This window comes from Euphorbia lathyris, chromosome 2, assembly GCF_963576675.1.
Source record: "Euphorbia lathyris chromosome 2, ddEupLath1.1, whole genome shotgun sequence".
In the NCBI taxonomy this organism is placed as follows: Eukaryota; Viridiplantae; Streptophyta; class Magnoliopsida; order Malpighiales; family Euphorbiaceae; genus Euphorbia; species Euphorbia lathyris.
In genome coordinates, this window is record NC_088911.1 from 72,453,387 (window position 1) to 72,473,466 (window position 20,080).

Genomic DNA, 20,080 nt, shown 5'->3' on the forward strand with positions numbered 1-20,080 from the left:
AGACCATCCACTGAAGGCCATTCATCGTGTATTGTGATACCAAATGAAGGAAATCGCTTATTCGAAGTGAAAGCTTCAATGATCTAAATGCTGCAAACAGCTGTGCAATTTGGTGGATACCCAAATGAAGATCCAAATGCTCACATTCAAGACTTCGTCATAATGTGCAACACATTTCGCACTCATAGAAACGAAAGTGATGAAGTGATCAGACTCAAGCTGTTTCCCTTTTCCTTGAAGGATAAGGTGAAGAATTGGTTGAAGAATCTACAACCAGGTTCTATCACAAATTGGGAGGAAATGGCTACGCTATTCCTGATGAAATATTTTCCTCCCAGACAGGCGATCAAGCTAAGGAATGAGGTCTTACACTTCTTCCAAGAGGAAGATGAATCACTATCCGAAGCATGGGAGAGATACAAGGAATTATTGCGACGAGTACCAAATCATGGCATACCCATGTGGATGCAAGTTCAAAACTTCTACAACGGGGTGACCAATGCGTACAAGATCCAGATTGAATCAGTTGTTAATGGAAATCTAGAGGAACTTGAACCTCAAGCATTATACGAGCTAATTGAAAGAGTTGTCAACACAAGTTATAACTAGCACTCAGTACGAAGTGATGGAAAGAGAGTTACGAACAATGCAAACAGTAGGCTATCACTAAACTCTCCTCACAAATGGAACAACTGGTTAAAACAATGGGAAATATGAATGTCTCTGCAATTAACACGCAACCATCTATCCATATTGAGATACTATCACCTGATGGCTGTGATTTCTATAGCGGCCCTCACCGATCATTGAAATCTCTCCACCCATTCTTTAAGGGACTCACTTGGTTCCTGGACCAGATAGTTGAGGTCATGCATCATTTTTCTTTTAGGAATTGATGTGATGAAGTGATCGGCAAACTCTTTTGACATCTGTTTGAAAGATCGAATTGACCCTAGTAGCAATTGATCATACTAGTATGCAGCTGAATCCCTTAATTTAGTCGAGAATAAATGACACATCAGGGCATCAGTTGCCGTGGTGGTTTGTAAAGCTCTTAGAAAGTTCTTTATATGCAAGGTTGGATCTGTTATGCCATTGTAATCTTTAAGTAATGGATACTTAAATCCCTGCGACATTGGCTGACTCATGATCTCAGCGCTTAGAGGTGTATCTAGGTCAGTTGTCTCTAGCATTATTGATTCCAGACCTTCGTCCTTCATGACATGACGAAGCTCACTTCTGATGAGATTATAAACCTCATCCTTTAACGAAGATTCACTTTCCTTTGCCTTCGGTTATCTTCTGTTAATGCATTCGGGTGAATCAGTAACCATTCTGTCTTTGTGAGCTTCATAGCGACGAATCAAGGACTCAGTGGAATCATAACGAGCACCTCTTCATCGCTTTGGGGATCTAGATCCCTCTTCCTTTGAAACATACCTCCTAAGTGAAGGTGAAAGATTGTGCCTGCGTTGGGAAAGACTCCCCATCTTGACTTCAGGCTGGGACTCTTCTGAAATTTCTATTTTCCTAGGATATGTTTGAACCACATGATGTCCCATAGAACAAGCGACAGAATGCTTTCTTCCATTGTAAATGGCATCATCTCTTGCTTCTTTCAGCTTTTAGCGCATTACGTCCATCTGTGTAACATGCTCCGTACGAAGGATGTTCATTGATTCCTGAATAGATCATATATTGTAGATTAATTGTCTTGTTAAACCATCCATGAAAGAGCATTGCTCAGGCTCAAGAGACCCTAAACATGCGTCAATTCTCTAGTCTAATGATGGTGTAACCAGTAAAGGTGAAATCGGAATGTTTCGTGAATCCATCGGGCCACAATAAGGAGCGGTTGAAGTACCAGGAATATCAACAACCTATTGATTAGATTGAATCCCAGGTTGAACAGAAGATTGCTCTAATGACTGATTTGTTGGGGTAACAACTGTGAAGTTGAACCATGATTTTACGAAGTAAGTTCCATGATCATCGCACCAAATGTTATCACAATTCTTGATAAACGCTTCACTATCAATCTTCTGATCACCTGAAATCACAACAGACATCAGAAAAGGGGTCAGAGTTCTGACGAACCCTCTTTGATTCTAAAGTTATGGATATTAGAGATAATATCAGACTTATGTAAATCAGAGACGTGAAGCAATGAGTAATAGAAGTAACATACCTGAAATTGTAGAATGTCTCTGCTATTTATAGATAAAATAAAGTGTACCTGGACACGTGGCAGCATCTAATAGGTCTTTGGACCCTATATTTCCATGGCATTGTACTTCTGAAAACGAGGAGCGTGTATTTGGAACCCAACGTGCTCATTGGTCCACGTGTTTCCAAATACTTCTCCGCAGACAGCCTTCAGCCAATCAAGGTGTCTGAAGCCCCGACTTTGGCCAAGCTTCGGCCAAGACCAACCATCGTAGCAGGCCTCAATTAACTTAGGCCATCTGAGGTCTTCGGATCATAATAGGGCTTTTTGGCAAAAGCCCATATTATATTGTATTTTACTACATCTATTCACAGAAAGGTAAAAGGTGAAAATCAACTTGACTTTTTATGCCTTCTATTGAGTGAGACACCTCATTCTTAAGTCATGACACTCACTATGTTATATTGATAACTCCCAATTTTATAGTGTTTTTAGGATCGTTTTAGATCGTTTTCGCTATCTTTCCATTCAATTCTAGTATCGTTTTGTTAGTTTTAAGTTAAAATTAGCAATTTCCGTTATTTATGGCATTTTCTGTATTTTCAGGGATTTTCATGACTATTTAAGTATTTTTGAACCAGACCCGAGCCTTTTGGAGCATTTCTGGACAATTCAGGGACCGTCGGAGCACTTTTGGGATTCGTTAGGGACCATTAGAGCAAATTTCGGAATCCCGAGGACCAAAACGGAGAAAAACCAGACATTCTGTCCCATTTAGGTGCCTGTCTCGTCGAGACACTGGATGTTTCGATGAGATAGGTACTCGTCTCGACGAGACAGCCTATGTCTCGATGAGACGAGGCAGGAGAGGCATAAAAACACCTCTCTCTTGCTAGAATCTCGAATCCTAATGCCTAAAAACCCCTTTTAAGTGTAGGAAATGACTGTTGTACCCCCCCCCCCCCTCGGAGACCTAGGGTTTCGCCCTATCTCTATAAATAGGGAGCTACTCTCAGTTCTTCGGGGAGATTAGACATTTTTAATTCCTTAGCTACATTCAATATATTTAAGCTTTCATATTTTAATTCAGTTTTTAGCTTAGCTTTAATTCATTGAAGAACAAGCTCAAAGGGTGGAGGATCTACCTTGTTTACATTGTAATCAGACAAACGGGTTTTAGAATTTCCTTCTCCTTCCCTTTTATCTTTATTTACATTTAATCAAGAATGCCTTCATTTATTCTCAATTGCATAATTGATATGATTGGTTTGTCTATGAGCTAATCCCCATCCAATCCAGGATGGGGATGAAATTGGTTGAATGATTATATATGATTAGGACTTAGGGTTTATTGTATTCGCTCTTGATTGATCAGATTATGCATGCTTAATGCCTAGATAATGTCAGGAATAGGATTAATGCTAGAATGAGAATCGATGATGATCAACTAGCCTGCTTAATGTACATAATTGCGCTTAATGCCTATGAACCTGACTTAGATAGGATTATAGATAGATGAAAACCTGACCACGAAATTGTCTATATGGAATCTGTGTTAATCTGAGCTCGCTAGAGACCACTAGGAGTGATGCTACGTGACTGGGCCACGGCTTTAGTCTTAATTGTCAAAAAACCTAATGCTTAGCATGACCTAGGGTATATGCCTAATCAAGCCGTCACCCGAATGCATGTGAATAGGATAGATGAATATTGATCACATTTGTCTTTCTTATTAAGACAATTACCTTCAATTATAAGTAGAGCTTAAACCTGAAGTCCTTTAAACCCATACTTAGGAATTAACCAATGAATTCTCCATTCTAGGTTGTACTTACCATAAATCACAATCCACCCTGCGACTTGTTCTGTTTACTGCTTTTCTTAGTTAGATATTTATTTTATTTGTTTCAAAACCAAATTGCTATTCAACTCCGCTAAATAGATAAATTTACCGTTCGAATTAACTAATTAGGATAATAGTCTTTGTGGTTCGATCTTGTGCTTAGCACTATATTACTTGTTGCAGTAGGATACACTTGTCCTATTAACTGCTATATACTTTACGAGCATCATATATGTTTAGTTGGATTAATTCTGATAGAATTAATAGATAAAAATTAAGGAGTTGGTTTGACATCCGATTCATCATTAAATAAATTGTAATAACGTATACGGCTAGTTGTCGTAAGAACTTAATCGGCCACACATTATGTATTGAAAACCAATGGAAAAATTATAATTTTGGAATTGTTCCATTAAATAAGAAAATGGTTAGTAGCCAAATAGTATATATTGATTAGGTTAAAATTGTTTAATTGATTTATAGTTTAATTATAATTAGATTATGATTATTTATAAAATAATTAAATCAATTATATTCTTAATAAGAAATATAAATAGTATTAGTATTTATATTAGGAATTAACTTCTAATTATATATATATATATATGTGTGTGTGTGTGTATGGGTGGGGGGGGGAGTGAGATCCAGTGTGACAAGGGGTTAGGGTGTGACAATGAGCTTATTGTGTGACATAACAAAACTACATAGTTTTGATGATAATTAAAAAGGGCAAGGTGACAAATTTGTAAATAAAATGAAAGAGATGATTGAGAAAATTGTTTTATTTTTTTTTTAAATACATTTTCCTGACATCTCTAACATCGTTTTTCGAAAAATTTTATACTATTAGACTCGTCTAAATTAGACGGTCATTTTAAGATCTCTGAAGCTCAAGTAAAAAAATTTCCGGTGAACGGAATCCGGGTGGGCGTTTTTCGGCGAACAAAAACGTACCCAGAAAATTCTAAAAAAATTCCAGAAAATGTAAAACATTATTCTAAGAAACTTTAATTCTTGGGTCGAAGCAGAATTTCTTACGATTAAGTCCCAATAAAATGTTTTCCTTAATTTTATCCATTTTACATGCTTCAACAATTTGTTGGATCAAAACTGTGAGAAATCTCGCTTTGAGCCAAGAATTAAAGTTTCTTAAAATGATGTTTTACATGTTTTGAAATTTTTTGATAATTTTCTGGTGACGTTTTTTGTCCTACTTACATTGTTCCAAATCAGTTTACCATTTGTTCCAACATAATACTTATATTGTTCCAACAGAAAATTGTTTTATTTCTTTTCTTTAAAATACATTTTTCCGACATTTCTAACCTTGTTTTTCAAATTTTTTTATAATATTAGACTCGTCTAAATTAGACGGTCATTGTAAGATCTCTAAAGCTCAAGTAAAAAAAAATCCGGTGAACGGAATCCGGGTGCGTGTTTTCTGGCGAAAAAAAAAGTGTCCAAACAATTCTCAAAACATTCCAGAAAATGTAAAATATTATTCTAAGAAAATTTAATTTTTGGGTCGAAATGGGATTTCTTACGGTTTAATTCCAATAAAACTTGTTCCTTAATTTTATCCATTTTACATGTTTCAACAATTTATTGGGTCAAAACTATCAGGAATCTCGTTTTGAGCCAAGAATTAAATTTCTTAAAATGATGTTTTACATGTTTTGGAATTTTTTAATAATTTTCTGGGCACATTTTTTATCCTACTTACATTGTTCCAAATCAGTGTACCATTTGTTCCAACAGAAAAATGTTTTATTTTTTTTTCTTTAAAATACATTTTTCTGACATTTCTAATCTCGTTTTTCGAAAATTTTTATACTATTAGACTCGTCTAAATTAGACGGTCATTTTAAGACCCCTGAAGTTCAAGTAAAAAAAATTCCGGTGAACGGAATCCGGATGGGCATTTTTTGGTGAGTAAAACGTGCCCAGAAAATTCTAAAAAAATTTCAGAAAATGTAAAATATTATTTTAAGAAACTTTAATTCTTGGGTCGAAACGGGATTTCTTACGGTTTTGACCCAATAAATTGTTGAATGATGTAAAATGGATAAAATTAAGTAAAAAGTTTTATTGGGACTAAACTGTAAGAAATCCTACTTTTACTCAAGAATTAAAGTTTATCCAAATAATGTTTTACATTTTTTGAAATTTTTTGAGAATTTTCTGGGCACTTTCGTTTTTTTTTTATCGGAAAACGCTCATCTAACCGCCAGATTCCGTTGATTTGGGACTAAACCGTAAGGAATCTCACTTTGAGTCAAGAATTAAAATTTCTCAGAATAATGTTTTACGTTTTTTGGAATTTTTTGAGAATTTTTTAGACATTTTTTCTCACAGAAAAACAGATCGCCGGATTCCGTTAACCGGAAATTTTTTTACCCGAGCTTCTGGGATCTTAAAATGACGGTCTAATTAAGATGAGTCCAACGGTATAAAATTTTTTAAAAAACGAGGTTGGAAAAATTGGAAAAATGCATTTTAAAGAAAAAAATAAAACAATTTTCCTTTTCCTTTTATTTACAAATTTGCCACCTTCCCCTGGTTAATTACACAATTGGTCCTTATCACACAATAAGGCTTGTCACACCATAAAAGATGTATCACACATGATCTCTCCTACATATATATATATAGAGAACAGATCAGGTGTGACACATCTCTTATGGTGTGACAAGTCTTATTTTGTGACAAGGACCAATTTTGTAATTAACCAAAAAGAGGTGGCAAATTTGTAAATAAAAGGAAAGAGAAAATTGTTTTATTTTTTTCTTTAAAATGCATTTTTCCGACTTTTCCAACCTCGTTTTTCAAAGAATTTTATACCGTTGGACTCGTCTTAATTAAACGGTCATTTTAAGATCCATGAAGCTCAAGTAAAAAAAATTCCGGTGAACGGAATCCGGGTGGGCGTTTTTCGGTAAGCAAAAAAGTATCCAGAAAATTCTCAAAAAATTCCAGAACATGTAAAACATTATTCTAAGAAACTTTAATTCTTGGGTCGAAGCGAGATTTCTTACGGTTTAATCACAATAAAACTTTTTCCTTAATTTTATCCATTTTACATGCTTCAACAATTTGTTGGGTAAAAACTGTAAGGAATCTCGCTTTGAGCCAGGAATTAAAGTTTCTTAAAATAATGTTTTACATGTTTTGGAATTTTTTGATAATTTTCTGGACACGTTTTTTTGTCCTACTTACGTTGTTCCAAATCAATGTACTATTTGTTCCAACATAATACTTATATTGTTCCAACAAAAAATTGTTTTATTTCTTTTCTTTAAAATACATTTTTCTGACATTTCTAACCTCGTTTTTCGAAAAATTTTATACTATTAGACTCGTCTAAATTAGACAGTCATTTTAAGATCCCTGAAGCTCAAGTAAAAAAAATTCCGGTGAACGGAATCCGAATGGGCGTTTTCTGGCAAGAAAAAAAGTGCCCAGAAAATTCTAAAAAAATTCCAAAAAATGTAAAACATTATTCTAAAAAACTTTAATTCTTGCGTCGAAGCGGGATTTCTTACGGTTTAGTCCCAATAAAACTTGTTCTTAATTTTATCCATTTTACATGCTTCAACAATTTATTGGGTCAAAACTGTAAGGAATTTCGCTTTGAGCCAAGAATTAAAGTTTCTTAAAATGATTTTTTATATGTTTTTGAATTTTTTGATAATTTTCTGGACACATTTTTTGTCCTACTTACATTGTTCCAAATCAGTGTACCATTTGTTCCAAATCAGTGTATCATTTGTTCCAACATAATACTTGCATTGTTCCAACAGAAAAATGTTTTATTTTTTTTCTTTAAAATACATTTTCCCGACATTTCTAACCTTGTTTTTCGAAAATTTTTATACTATTAGACTCGTCTAAATTAGACGGTCATTTTAAGATCTCTGAAGCTCAAGTAAAAAAAATTCCGGTGAACGGAATCCGGGTGGGCATTTTCTGGCAAGAAACAAAGTGTCCAGAAAATTCTCAAAAAATTTCAGAAAATGTAAAACATTATTCTAAGAAACTTTAATTCTTGGGTCAAAGCGGGATTTTTTATGGTATAGTCCCAACAAATTGTTGAAGCATGTAAAATGGATAAAATTAAGGAAAAAGTTTTATTGGGACTAAACCGTAAGAAATCCTGTTTCGACCCAAGAATTAAAGTTTCTTAGAATAATGTTTTACATTTTCGGGAATTTTTTGAGAATTTTCTGGGTACTTGTTTTCTCGCCGGAAAACGCCCACCCGGATTCCGTTCACTGGAAATTTTTTTACTTGAGCTTCAGGGATCTTAAAATGACCGTCTAATTTAGACGAGTCTAATAGTATAAAAATTTTCGAAAAACGATGTTAGAGATGTCGGAAAAATGTATTTTAAAGAAAAAAAAACAATTTTCTCTATCCTCTCTTTCATTTTATTTACCAATTTGCCACCTTGCCCTTTTTAATTATCATCAAAACTACGTAGTTTTGTTATGGCACACAATAAGCTCATTGTCACAACTTAAGCCCTTGTCACGCTGTATCTCACCCCTATATATATATATATATATATATATATATGGGTGAGATCCAGCGTGACAATGTCTTAAGTTGTGACAATGAGCTTATTGTGTGACATAACAAAACTACGTCGTTTTGGCAATAAAATTCAAAAAAAAAAACACGCGTCAATTCTCCTCTGTTCCTCACAGGAAAAACGCGCGAATCAAATATCTCAATTCTACTCTGTTCCTCACAGGAAAAATGCGATTTTATTCTCACAATCATCGATCGATTTCAAATCTGTATTCAGATTAAACTCCGAGTTTCTTCTCCGATGAATTATCGTTCGATTTTCCACTCTGAACATTACTGATCGATTCTCTTCACATCAACATTATCGATCGATTTCTCAACTGCATTCATATAATTCAATCTGAATATGGAATACGAACACCAAAATATGGAATCTGAAGACAACAATCAGTGCAATATGGAAGACAACACAACATCATCTCCAGGTATTTTGCTAATATCTGACACTTTACATTTTTTTATAATAGATTTATATTAAATTTAGACGATATATATGGATTTCTTGATAATAATTGATCTAAACTTATTCTCAGAATTGATAATATATTTCTTATACTAATTATTAACAAAAACTGTACTATAAATTCTAACAAATTGTAATTGTTATTCCATGTAAATATATTATTGGTTCCATAATAATATATTAGTTGTTCAAAATAGATATACTAATTGTTCCGAACTAATGTACCATTTGTTCAAAGTACATATTTGTCCTAATCTCAACTCTCTTACCTGTTTTGTAGATTTGCTTTCGCCTACTTACTCTTCTACTGCAATTGTACCTTATAATTTCTTGATAATAATTGATCTAAACTTATTCTCAGACTTGATAATAGATTTCTTATACTAATTATTAACAAAAACTGTACTGTAAATTCTAACAAATTGAAATTGTTATTCCATGTGAATATATTATTGGTTCCATAATAATATATTAGTTGTTCAAAATAGATATGCTAATTGTTCCGAACTAATGTACCATTTGTTCAAAGTACATATTTGTCATAATCTCAACTCTCTTACCTGTTTTGTAGATTTGCTTTCGCCTACTTACTCTTCTACTCCAATTGTACCTTACACACCAGAAGTAATCACAAGACTCAGCCCTAATGGAACAAAAATATGGATTCCTAATTGTTCAAATGAGTTAAAACCTGCTCTTGGAATGATATTTGAGAATTATAATGAAGCACAAGAATTCTACAAATCATATGCATGTGCTGGTGGATTTAATAGTAGGATATCAACTTCAAGAAAGAAACAAGGTGTTATAAAAGAACAATTTTTTGTATGCAATAAAGAAGGTTACAAATATCACAAAAGAAAAGCAACATCCAGTGATATAAAAACCAGAAAAAGGACACTCAGTCGCGTAGGATGCAGTGCTAAAATGATTATCAAACTTTCCGACAATGCAAACTATGAAGTGACACAGTTTAAAGAAGAACATAATCATCTTCTATACACTCCAGGATGTGTACAATATCAAAAAGAGGGCAGGAACATGAACCTTCTACACAAAAAGATGGTAGTTAATAATGCAAAGGTAAAAAATCTTCTTCATAATACTTATGCATTATAAATAATGTATTCTGTTTATTTATAGAATTTTACTCATTTCATCTTAAAATAAATAAATTCTGATTTGGTTAAACAGATGAACGTTGGTCCTCTTAGAACTTATAGACAAGCAAAGGAACTTTATGGAGGATATGAAAATATTGGTGCATCGAAGATAGATTTTAAGAACTTCCAGAGAGACTTGAAAGCATATATTAAGGATTCAGATGCACAAATGTTTGTAGATAATTTTCAAAAAAAAGGAGTTATGGAGTGCATTATTTTTTGAATTTGAAGTAAATCAAGAAGGCAGACTATGTAGAGCTTTATGGGCAGACCCTGTATGTATCAAAAACTACGCTCTTTATGGTGATATGGTCTCATTTGACACGACATATAACACAAACAGGTACTACATAATAATCTTTGGCATAAAATTATTGCTTTCTGCCATTCATATACTGATTATGAAACACAAAAATTCTGTCATGTTCTTCAAACAGAAAACTTATTTTTATGTTACAATGTACAGGTATAATATGATATTTGGATCATTTACTGGGGTTGACAACCACAAAAAATGTATTACATTTGCATATTGTTTCGTGGCTAACGAAGATATTGCATCATTTGAGTGGGTTTTTAAAACATTTCTGAAAGCAATGGACAACAATGAGCCGACTTGTTTGATAACAGACCAAGATCCAGCAATGATAGTTGCAATAAAAAATGTTTTCAAAAAAACAGAACACAGATTTTGCATGTGGCACATTATGAAGAAGATGTCAGACAAAATAGGTATGAAAAATAATTCTATGCTATTTATGTTCAATTGTCCAATTCAATAAATACAATGTTCCAAAATAATACATGTGTTGTTCCATACGAATACATAAAATGTTCCACAATTTTATATGTGTTGTTCAATACGCATAAATTAATTTTATTCTACCCTGTTTTCTGACAAATACAGGAAGACAAATAATGCAAGAAACAGATTTTATCACAAAGATAAATTCTTGCGTATGGAGTGTAGAGTTGGAACCAGAAGATTTTGAACAAAAATGGATGGAAATCATTTCGGAATTCAATTTACAAGAACATGGATGGCTGAAACACATGTATGATATAAGATCAACATGGATTCCTGCTTATTTCAGAGACTCATTCCTAGCGGGCTTAATGAGAACAACATCAAGGTCAGAAAGTGAAAATCACTTCTTCACTTCTTTCACAAAAAGTCATTTAACTCTAATTGAATTCCTCCTCCGGTTTGAGGGTGCAATGGAAGCACAAAGACATGCACAAGGAAAAAATGACAATGATTCTAAACACTCAATACCTATGACTCAAACACCAATTCCTATTGAAAAACATGCATCAGAAGTATTTACAAAACAATATTCTACGAATTTCAAAAAGAAGTCATAGATGCTTCATTTAAATGTGGCGTTGATGATATACAGAAACAGCCTGACAAATGCATAATCACTGTAAGGGAAAAAGGTAAAAAAAACAACATATCAGGTTGTTTATAATACAGAAAACAGTGACACAACATGTTTATGCAAGATGTTCAATAGAGCAGGAATTCCCTGTAGACATATGGTTCTCGTATGGAAGGATAAAATGCTGGAAAAAATTCCTGACCAGTATGTGCTAAACAGATGGAAAATATTACAAGAGATAACATTGCAAAATAATGTTATAGAAGAATGTGCCCGAACAATGGGAAAGAAAATAATGTTGAATAACTTATCGAGTGAGATTCACATGACTGTGTGTTTGGCTGAAGGGGATGAAGAGGAACTCAATAATCTCACAAGAAACATTCAATCATTGAGGACAGAGCTGGAAGCAAAGAAAAGAAAGAACATGAACAATTCAACTAAAATTCAAGACATAGAGATGTTGGTTGGAACAAGTCGGCCCTCTGAAGTTCTAATCAAAGAACCAAAAATTTCTAAAAACAAAGGAACTGGAATTCAGCTTACAAACAGTGAGAAAAGATTGAAGGGAGAAAAAGAGAAAGCAATTGAACAATCACAGAAAAAACAAAGGATGTGCAAAGGATGTCACTAATTGTGCAACCACGACATTAGAAACTGCCCTGAAAAAACAAAGAGATAAGGTAAAAATCCTATGTCTAAACTCTGTTTCCTCTAACAGTATATTTTTATTATTACCAGACTTGTAAAGCTGTGATTTTTTTTTGAAACAACTTGTTATTATAAGTCTTGATAATTACTTAGAATAATTATTGAATGCTGTAGAACAACATGTTCCATATAAATATATCATTTGTTCATAATTAATATATGATTTGTTCCATATAAAAACATTTATGCCCCTTCAGCTTCACCATGATTCAATCAACATCTTAAAAAGTTCATCAGCAATGTCACTACCTGTATGTTAATTTAGTGTAAACTGAAATCCAGTTCCTTTTCTCACTACCTGTTGATATCACTATCTCCATATCAACAATGACCTTAAAAAGTTCATCAGCAATATCAACAATATATAGAACTATAAAAAACATAAAAACAAAATATATCATTAAATAAAAAAAATACAGACATAAAAATAAAAAACATACGAACATAAAAATAAAAACAAAATGTTCACAATTAAAAATAAAACATTACAAATAATGATTATCAGGGCTCATAACATCATTGTTATATTTCTTAATCTGGTTCTCTAGATTCATCTTCACTTCCTGCAGCTCCTCCTTCAACTCCTCCTTCTCCTCCACTCCTTTCTCAATAAAAGACATCATTGAGTCACAAAATAAAGACATAAAAGCCTTCATGCCCTTCAGCTTCTTTAGGATATCGTCAATATCCCCTTCCATGAAAGTTTCTTCCATATCTTTAATAACTTTAAAAAGCTCATCAGGAATGTCACTACGTCCATTACGTAGTGAAGGTTCAACAGGAGAAGAGGACCTGCTTCTTTTAGACGAACTCGAACTGCTGCCTGACATCTTTGCTAAAATTCAACTTCTACTAAAAAAATATGATCAATAAATAGAGCAGTACTATTTATAGAATTTTATTTAGTCTCTTAAACTTCATACTATCAAACACGCTTTCTTTCATTCAAATGATTATCTATTGGGAAACTCACAAGCTTTTATTAATTTAGACTCTTCAAATTCTACTGTTATTGCAATTAAAGACAGCTTTCTTTCCTTCAAATAATTATCTATTGAGAATCTCAACAGTATTAAGATTATTACGTATATGAAAATATTTATTAAATGCAAACTAAATTAAAACTGTAAATCAGTCTCTTAAGCTATTGGTATTTATTCCTATATAAATATGTGAATCAGTCTCTTAAACTATTAGTATCAGAATCAATAATTATTTACTCATTTATTTATTATTGCAAAAGGGTATGAATTAAAAGCAGATTAAAATAAATCTTTATTCATTTTATTAACAATTAAAAGTTTAATGAAACATATATCATGTATTAATATTACATTCTTCCAACGGTATACATACTATGTTCCATTCCATGAGCTGTATTGTTCAGTTTGAATACATATGTTGTTCCGGAATAAATATTACATTGTTCCATCAGAAATAGTTACATTCTTTTTATTTACTTTAATGAGATCTAAACTCATTTAACATTCCAAAATAATTAATACTATGATCCAACACAATTTGTTTAAATGGCTAATGTATATAAGGTGGTTGTGAGTCCAAACCATTGAATATGCTCTTATATTGATCCAAATTATACATAAATTTGTACATAAATTGTACAAATTCTTCAATATAACTATATCATTTGTGATGAGTATTGAAAAATGATCTATACTGAATTCTACAAAATTGTACCACTTGTTCAATGTAACTATATCATTTGTTCCGAAATAATTAACAATTTGTTCCATTCCCTAAACTGAATAGTTCAATCGGAATACATATGTTTTTCCGGAATAAATATTACATTGATCAATAAAAAATAGTTACATTCTATTTATTTACTTTAATATGATCTAAAATCATTTTCCATACAAATATATAAAGTGATTGTGAGTATGAACCATTGGAAATGCTCTTATATTGAGCCAAAACTATACATAAATTGTACAAATTGTTTAATATAACTGTAACATTTGTTCAAACTTAATGTACCATTAAGAGGTTGGGAGAATTGAAAAAGGTTGTGGATGAATTCTACAAAATTGTACGACTTGTTCAATGTAATTATATAGTTTGTTCCGAATCAATATACCATTTGTTCAAATAAAATGTAACATCTGTTCCAAATGAATTATATCTCCTAAATATTAAACATATTGACATCTGTTAGGAATAAACAAACATAATTTCAAAAACCTTTATAAATGTAAAATTTTATATACAAATTCTAAAGTATATTTACAAATTCTAAAATATATTTACAAATTTAACATACAAAATATGCTATTCGAAATTTAATCCAGCACCAACAACCCATTCTTTTGACTTCTCATCAATTTCTTCAATAAGTTGATTTATTGGATTCAAAAGAATGCTCCAGCAATAAAAAATTCTAAGCTTTCTAAACTCTTTTCCCTGCAAAAAAAATGATATAATAAAATAGAATAATAGTAATACAAATTGTTACATAAAGAATTTACAACATATACCTTAGAATTCTTTGTCAATCCAATATTACACTCCTTCACACTCTGACCAATGTATGTTTCCATATGCTTTAAAAGAAAAACACCACAATCATTGTGGTTATTATTGCTTCTCCACTTCATCCTCAGAATTTGCACTTTGTATGCACACATTTGTTTTAATGAAGAAGCATCATTTTTTAAAACAAAATGAGCATAGGATTTTAACTACAACAAACAAATCAGAAAATATGTTATCACATATACAAGAAAAACAAAGAATGAAGTAAATCAATTTACAACATACCAATTGTTTTGGACAATCATCATACTTATCAGCACGACTGATTTTTTGAGGAAGTGTCATATTATCCAATATTTGAACACTCTTTGAAAGATTGTTCACAACAATCAGATAAAAATGTCCATGAGAAATAACAGGGAAAAACACCTAATAAACAGCAAAAAACATTAGTATCTCAATACATTTAACAGTATTCAACAACTGCTGTTCCACCATAAAACTTACCAATTCAACATTAGCCAAGTTTTTAAATTTGAAAAAATTAAGTTCATTCTGAAGCCTTTCATTAAAATTATGTTCTCTTGTTCTACTAGCTCCAGAAAACAGAAGATTCTACAAAATAATCAAAACAACATTTAGCAAAACAATTATTTACAGAATGAAAACAAAAAACAAACTTACAAAGTTAGGAAACATACAAAAGCATATGTACTGAAAAAAAATCTTTTCGGCTTTCCACTATATTTTTTCAGTTCTTCAGTGTTCAAAATTGAACTCCAAGCATCCACAATATTATTGACAATATGATCATGACCAGACATTGATAAAATCTCCCGTTTATCAATAAAGGTTTGTCCATCATTGAAAAATACACCACTTCAAAACAAGAAAAAAAACTATCAGTATATGCCAAAATAACATATAAATTCATATAACAAACATAACTTCAACTTCTTACTTGCTTAAAACAGGACTCAGAGCATATTCAACAATCCTCCTTTTACGATTATCCATGTTATCAACCAACTTTGGATGCCGAGAAATAAAAGGAGAACGGATGTACTTCGATTCCTTAACAATCCTCCTTAAACGATCTCCTCCACAACTTTCATTATCAACACCATATCTCAAAATAATATTTGCCAAATCTCGACGTAATTCATTCATCACATCTACACTGTAAGATGACCTCCTAGCATACTTATCCCACTAAAAAACAAATCACAATTAACATAATCCATCAAAACTAATTGTTCCAAAAAATAAAAACCAATTGTTTCAAAAATAAAAACCAATTGTTCCAAAAATAAACACCAATTGTTCCAAAAATAAACACTTACAATTTTGTCAATTGTCAACACTTTCTCAGACACTATATCATACATATACTTCATTACATAATACCCACAGCTTTTTGTATCTTTCTGAGTTGGAATATTCTGCAAAATAAAATACAAACAACTTAAAAACAATAAAAAAAATTACACAAATATACATACAAATTAAACACGTACCACAGGGATAATCCAATTTACCAAAAACTTCTCATGATAAAAAGAAAGAATAGATCTGCAAAACAATATCATATATATGTCAAGCTATTGCATTCAATAAATAAAATACATTATAAAAGAGCATTTGATTATTAACATACTCATCAACAACATTTCTCCATTCAGCATTTTCCACGCCCAAACGACTTTTCAATGGATTCAAAAGAAAAACACGTTTCCGCTCAAGATCAACAACAGTCAAAGTCCAATGATAACTGAAGAAAACAAACACATAATAATACATTATTAAACAAATAAAATAATCATCAATATAGACAAATAATGCATACCCTTTGTTTCGTGGTATCAAATACAAACATTTGTTGCCAGACTGTTCATATCTCTCGGTCAAAAACTTGATCTTCTCCCCAATCTTATCAACTCTTTCAAAATTATTAGTTATGTTTGGATCAACAAGAGAGAATGTGGTATCCAATCTATCATTATCCACAATCACATCATAAAGGTGCCTATAGAAAACACACACGAAACATATACACTAAATATGCCATTCAAAAAAATAAAACAATATAACCACTAATACAAACATACAATTATAAACAAAAAAATACCTCATGTAATACAAAATTGGGCCACAGCCTATTGGATCTAGATCAGCCAATTCACGAATATCCTTCCTCAATATAACTGCTTTAACAGAATGACCAAAAATGTAATCTTCAAATGTAGTAAAAACTGTCCTCCCATTACATAAATAATTGTTAGCCCATCTACACATGTCAGCAAATTCATCTGGAACATCTCCAGGCAAACACTCCAAGTCTATATCATCATCAGAATCAGAATCAGAATTCTCTGACTCAATCGCATCATCGATATCACTGGCAAAAATATAAAACAACTTAAATATATAACAAAAAAAATAAAAAAATAAAAAAATAAAAATGTTCCATACATATACAAGAAAGGTTCCAAAAAACTGAACCATTTGTTCAACAAAATAATAACTTACACAATTTCATCAGCAGGATCAACAAACTCATCCCCTTCATCTTGATTTACACAAACTAAAGGACCAGCCCCAGAAACTATATCAGCAGCCCTACAAACAAAAATAATAAAAAAACAATTAAGCCACAAATATTAAATGACATGATCCAAAACAAAAAACAGGAATTATTCAAGCATAAATAAATTACATTTCAGATGAAACAAATTGATCAGCCACACTCTGGCTTAACAACTCAAATTGAGGAGCAGAATTCATCTTTATTCTGAACCTCAGACTTTCAGATGACCCTACTTTCACTCTAACTTTCTTCACTACTCCTCTCTTCTTTTTCTTATCCTTCTCCTTCTCTGCTCCTCCTCTCTCTTTTTCTAAACCTTCAGCTACCTTTCTCTGAACCTGCTTGTTATATTCTTCATTAACAGCATCATATTCTTCCCAAAAGCCAGGCAGATTAAAAAATTCATTATCCTCATCACATTCATTAGATAATCTTCCTGAATGCTCACTTGCTGGCATTCGCTCAGAACGCTGGCTCATCCTCTCTTCCTTACTAACTCTGTACTTCGTAAAAATGTTTTCAACAAATCTATTCATCCGTACAGGTAACTCATCCTCATCAAACATATTTTCAGCTTCATCCACCAGCATAAACATCTCAGTTACAGCATTAGCTAACTTTCTAGCCACTGATTTAAACCTGACAGTGAAATCCTGCATTTATAAAAACGATAGTTACTAATCTATTAAAATGAAACACAAACTTCTATATAAAAGAAAAACACAGTTGCATACCATGAAGGGACTGGGACAGCCAGAAACTCCTTCTTGAGTATCTTCTTCTCCTCCTTCTTCTACATGCTTCTTTTTCTTCTTTTCTTCTCTCTTCTTCTTCTCTTCTTCTCTCCTCTTCTTCTTCTTACCTTCAACATTCGGGACTTCACATTCTACATCTGCTTCAGATGTAGATAATCTCTTTAATACAATGCCCTTGCCAAAACCACTGGCATTTTCCAACTTAATTCTTTCAGAAATAAGAACATTATTCCAAACAGAAGTTAGCGGAAAGGAACGTGGCCTCAAATCAACCCCACGTTGCAACCGATCAAAATAACATATCTACAATAAAAAAATGAGAAAAACAAATTATAAGCTAATACATAAATTATTCAAAATAAATTCAAACATATTAAAAGAATTACCAGAATAAATGGAAGAGGGCCTGTGAAGAAATACGGATTGGAATCGTTCTTGAAAGAACGAACTGAATCAATAAGATGCTTAAAACTGAAACAACACCAATCTAACTTTGAAATTTCATTGACATTCATACAACTAAATAAAAACTTATGGTACAATGCCCTGTTCTTGTTTGAACGAATGCAAGAATTAACCACAATAACGATAAAGTTCCAGATGAACTCATCACATACATCAACTTCCAACAGACTTTTCAGCTTACAAAGCACATCCTTATCCTTCGGACTGCCAGTACTTAAACCATAAGACTTCCTCCAAGTGTTTAAAAAATTACACCAAACATCCCCACTCTTACTATCAGCTTCCAAAATTTTCTTTCCTCCACAAGGCAGACCATAAACACAATTAAAATCCTCTGCACTCAAATCAATCCGGTCATCACTAGAAAGAATGAAACAACATCTATCAGGATCAACAAAATCCACAACCTTCCCACAAAAAATTCCATTAAGCTTCCCAATATCCAAACACAAAAAACCACCAAAACCTATCCTCCTAATGGCAGCTTTATGTGTCTCTGGCATAGTTTTCACAAATTTAATAAAGGCTGTTGGACGAACCCTTTGATTCAATACTACACCAGATAAACCTTGCTCTATCGTTCTTCCACAATCATTGTTCACAGATCTAGGAGAACCAACTCCTTTCACAACCTCAAATTTATTCCTTCTCAATTTAGAAGCACCAGATACATTCACAAACTCAACATTCTTCATCTTCAACTTAGAAGAAACATCACCCTTCAAACTAACTCCAACTCTTCTTCTCTTTGCAACAGAACCAGAAACAGTATATTCATCATCTGCTTGTTCTGATGGTGTACTTGCACTGATAACAAAATCAGGATCATTAATATTATCCCGATCATCAGAAGAAGACTCATCAGCATCAGAACAACTTTCAACATCCTTGAGAGCATCTGAAGAACTTTCATCAACACGAACACAAATATTTGATGACTTCTTCTTTAAAGAATGAGATTTCTTGACAAATTTCTGTTTACTTGCTCCTTCATTATTCTTTTCAGAGACCCTTGAAACATAAAAAATAACAAAATTAACAACAATACTAAATAAACAAAATACATATATAGTTACAAACGAACTTAAAAAATGTTCCAAACGAATACATATATTGTTCAAAACGAATACATATATTGTTCAAAACGAATACATAAATAGTTCCATACAAAAACATAAATTGTTCCAGACGAATACATATATTGTTCATTAAGAATGCATATATTGTTCCATAAAAACATAAAATAGTACCTGTCGTCATCAACCTCCATATAATCAGAGTTTATAGCACGAAGTAACGCAGGATCAATAACATGATCAGGCAAAATATCTTCCCTACAAGAAGAAGCTTTCGACATTCTGATATATACTGAAAAACAACAAAAAAAACACATATATATGTCACAAAACTAAGAAATGATAGACGCAAAAAATGAAAAAACACAATAAAATGCCGTTGAAA

The 20,080-nt window shown here is 32.2% G+C and overlaps 1 non-coding gene across 1 annotated transcript; it reads right to left on the reverse strand.

Moving 5' to 3' along the window:
• Positions 1-348: 348 nt before the first annotated feature.
• Positions 349-455, reverse strand: LOC136221299 (small nucleolar RNA R71). The gene has a single exon (XR_010685073.1). It is a non-coding gene; the product is annotated as a small nucleolar RNA R71 (small nucleolar RNA).
• Between the last annotated feature and the right edge of the window lie 19,625 nt (positions 456-20,080).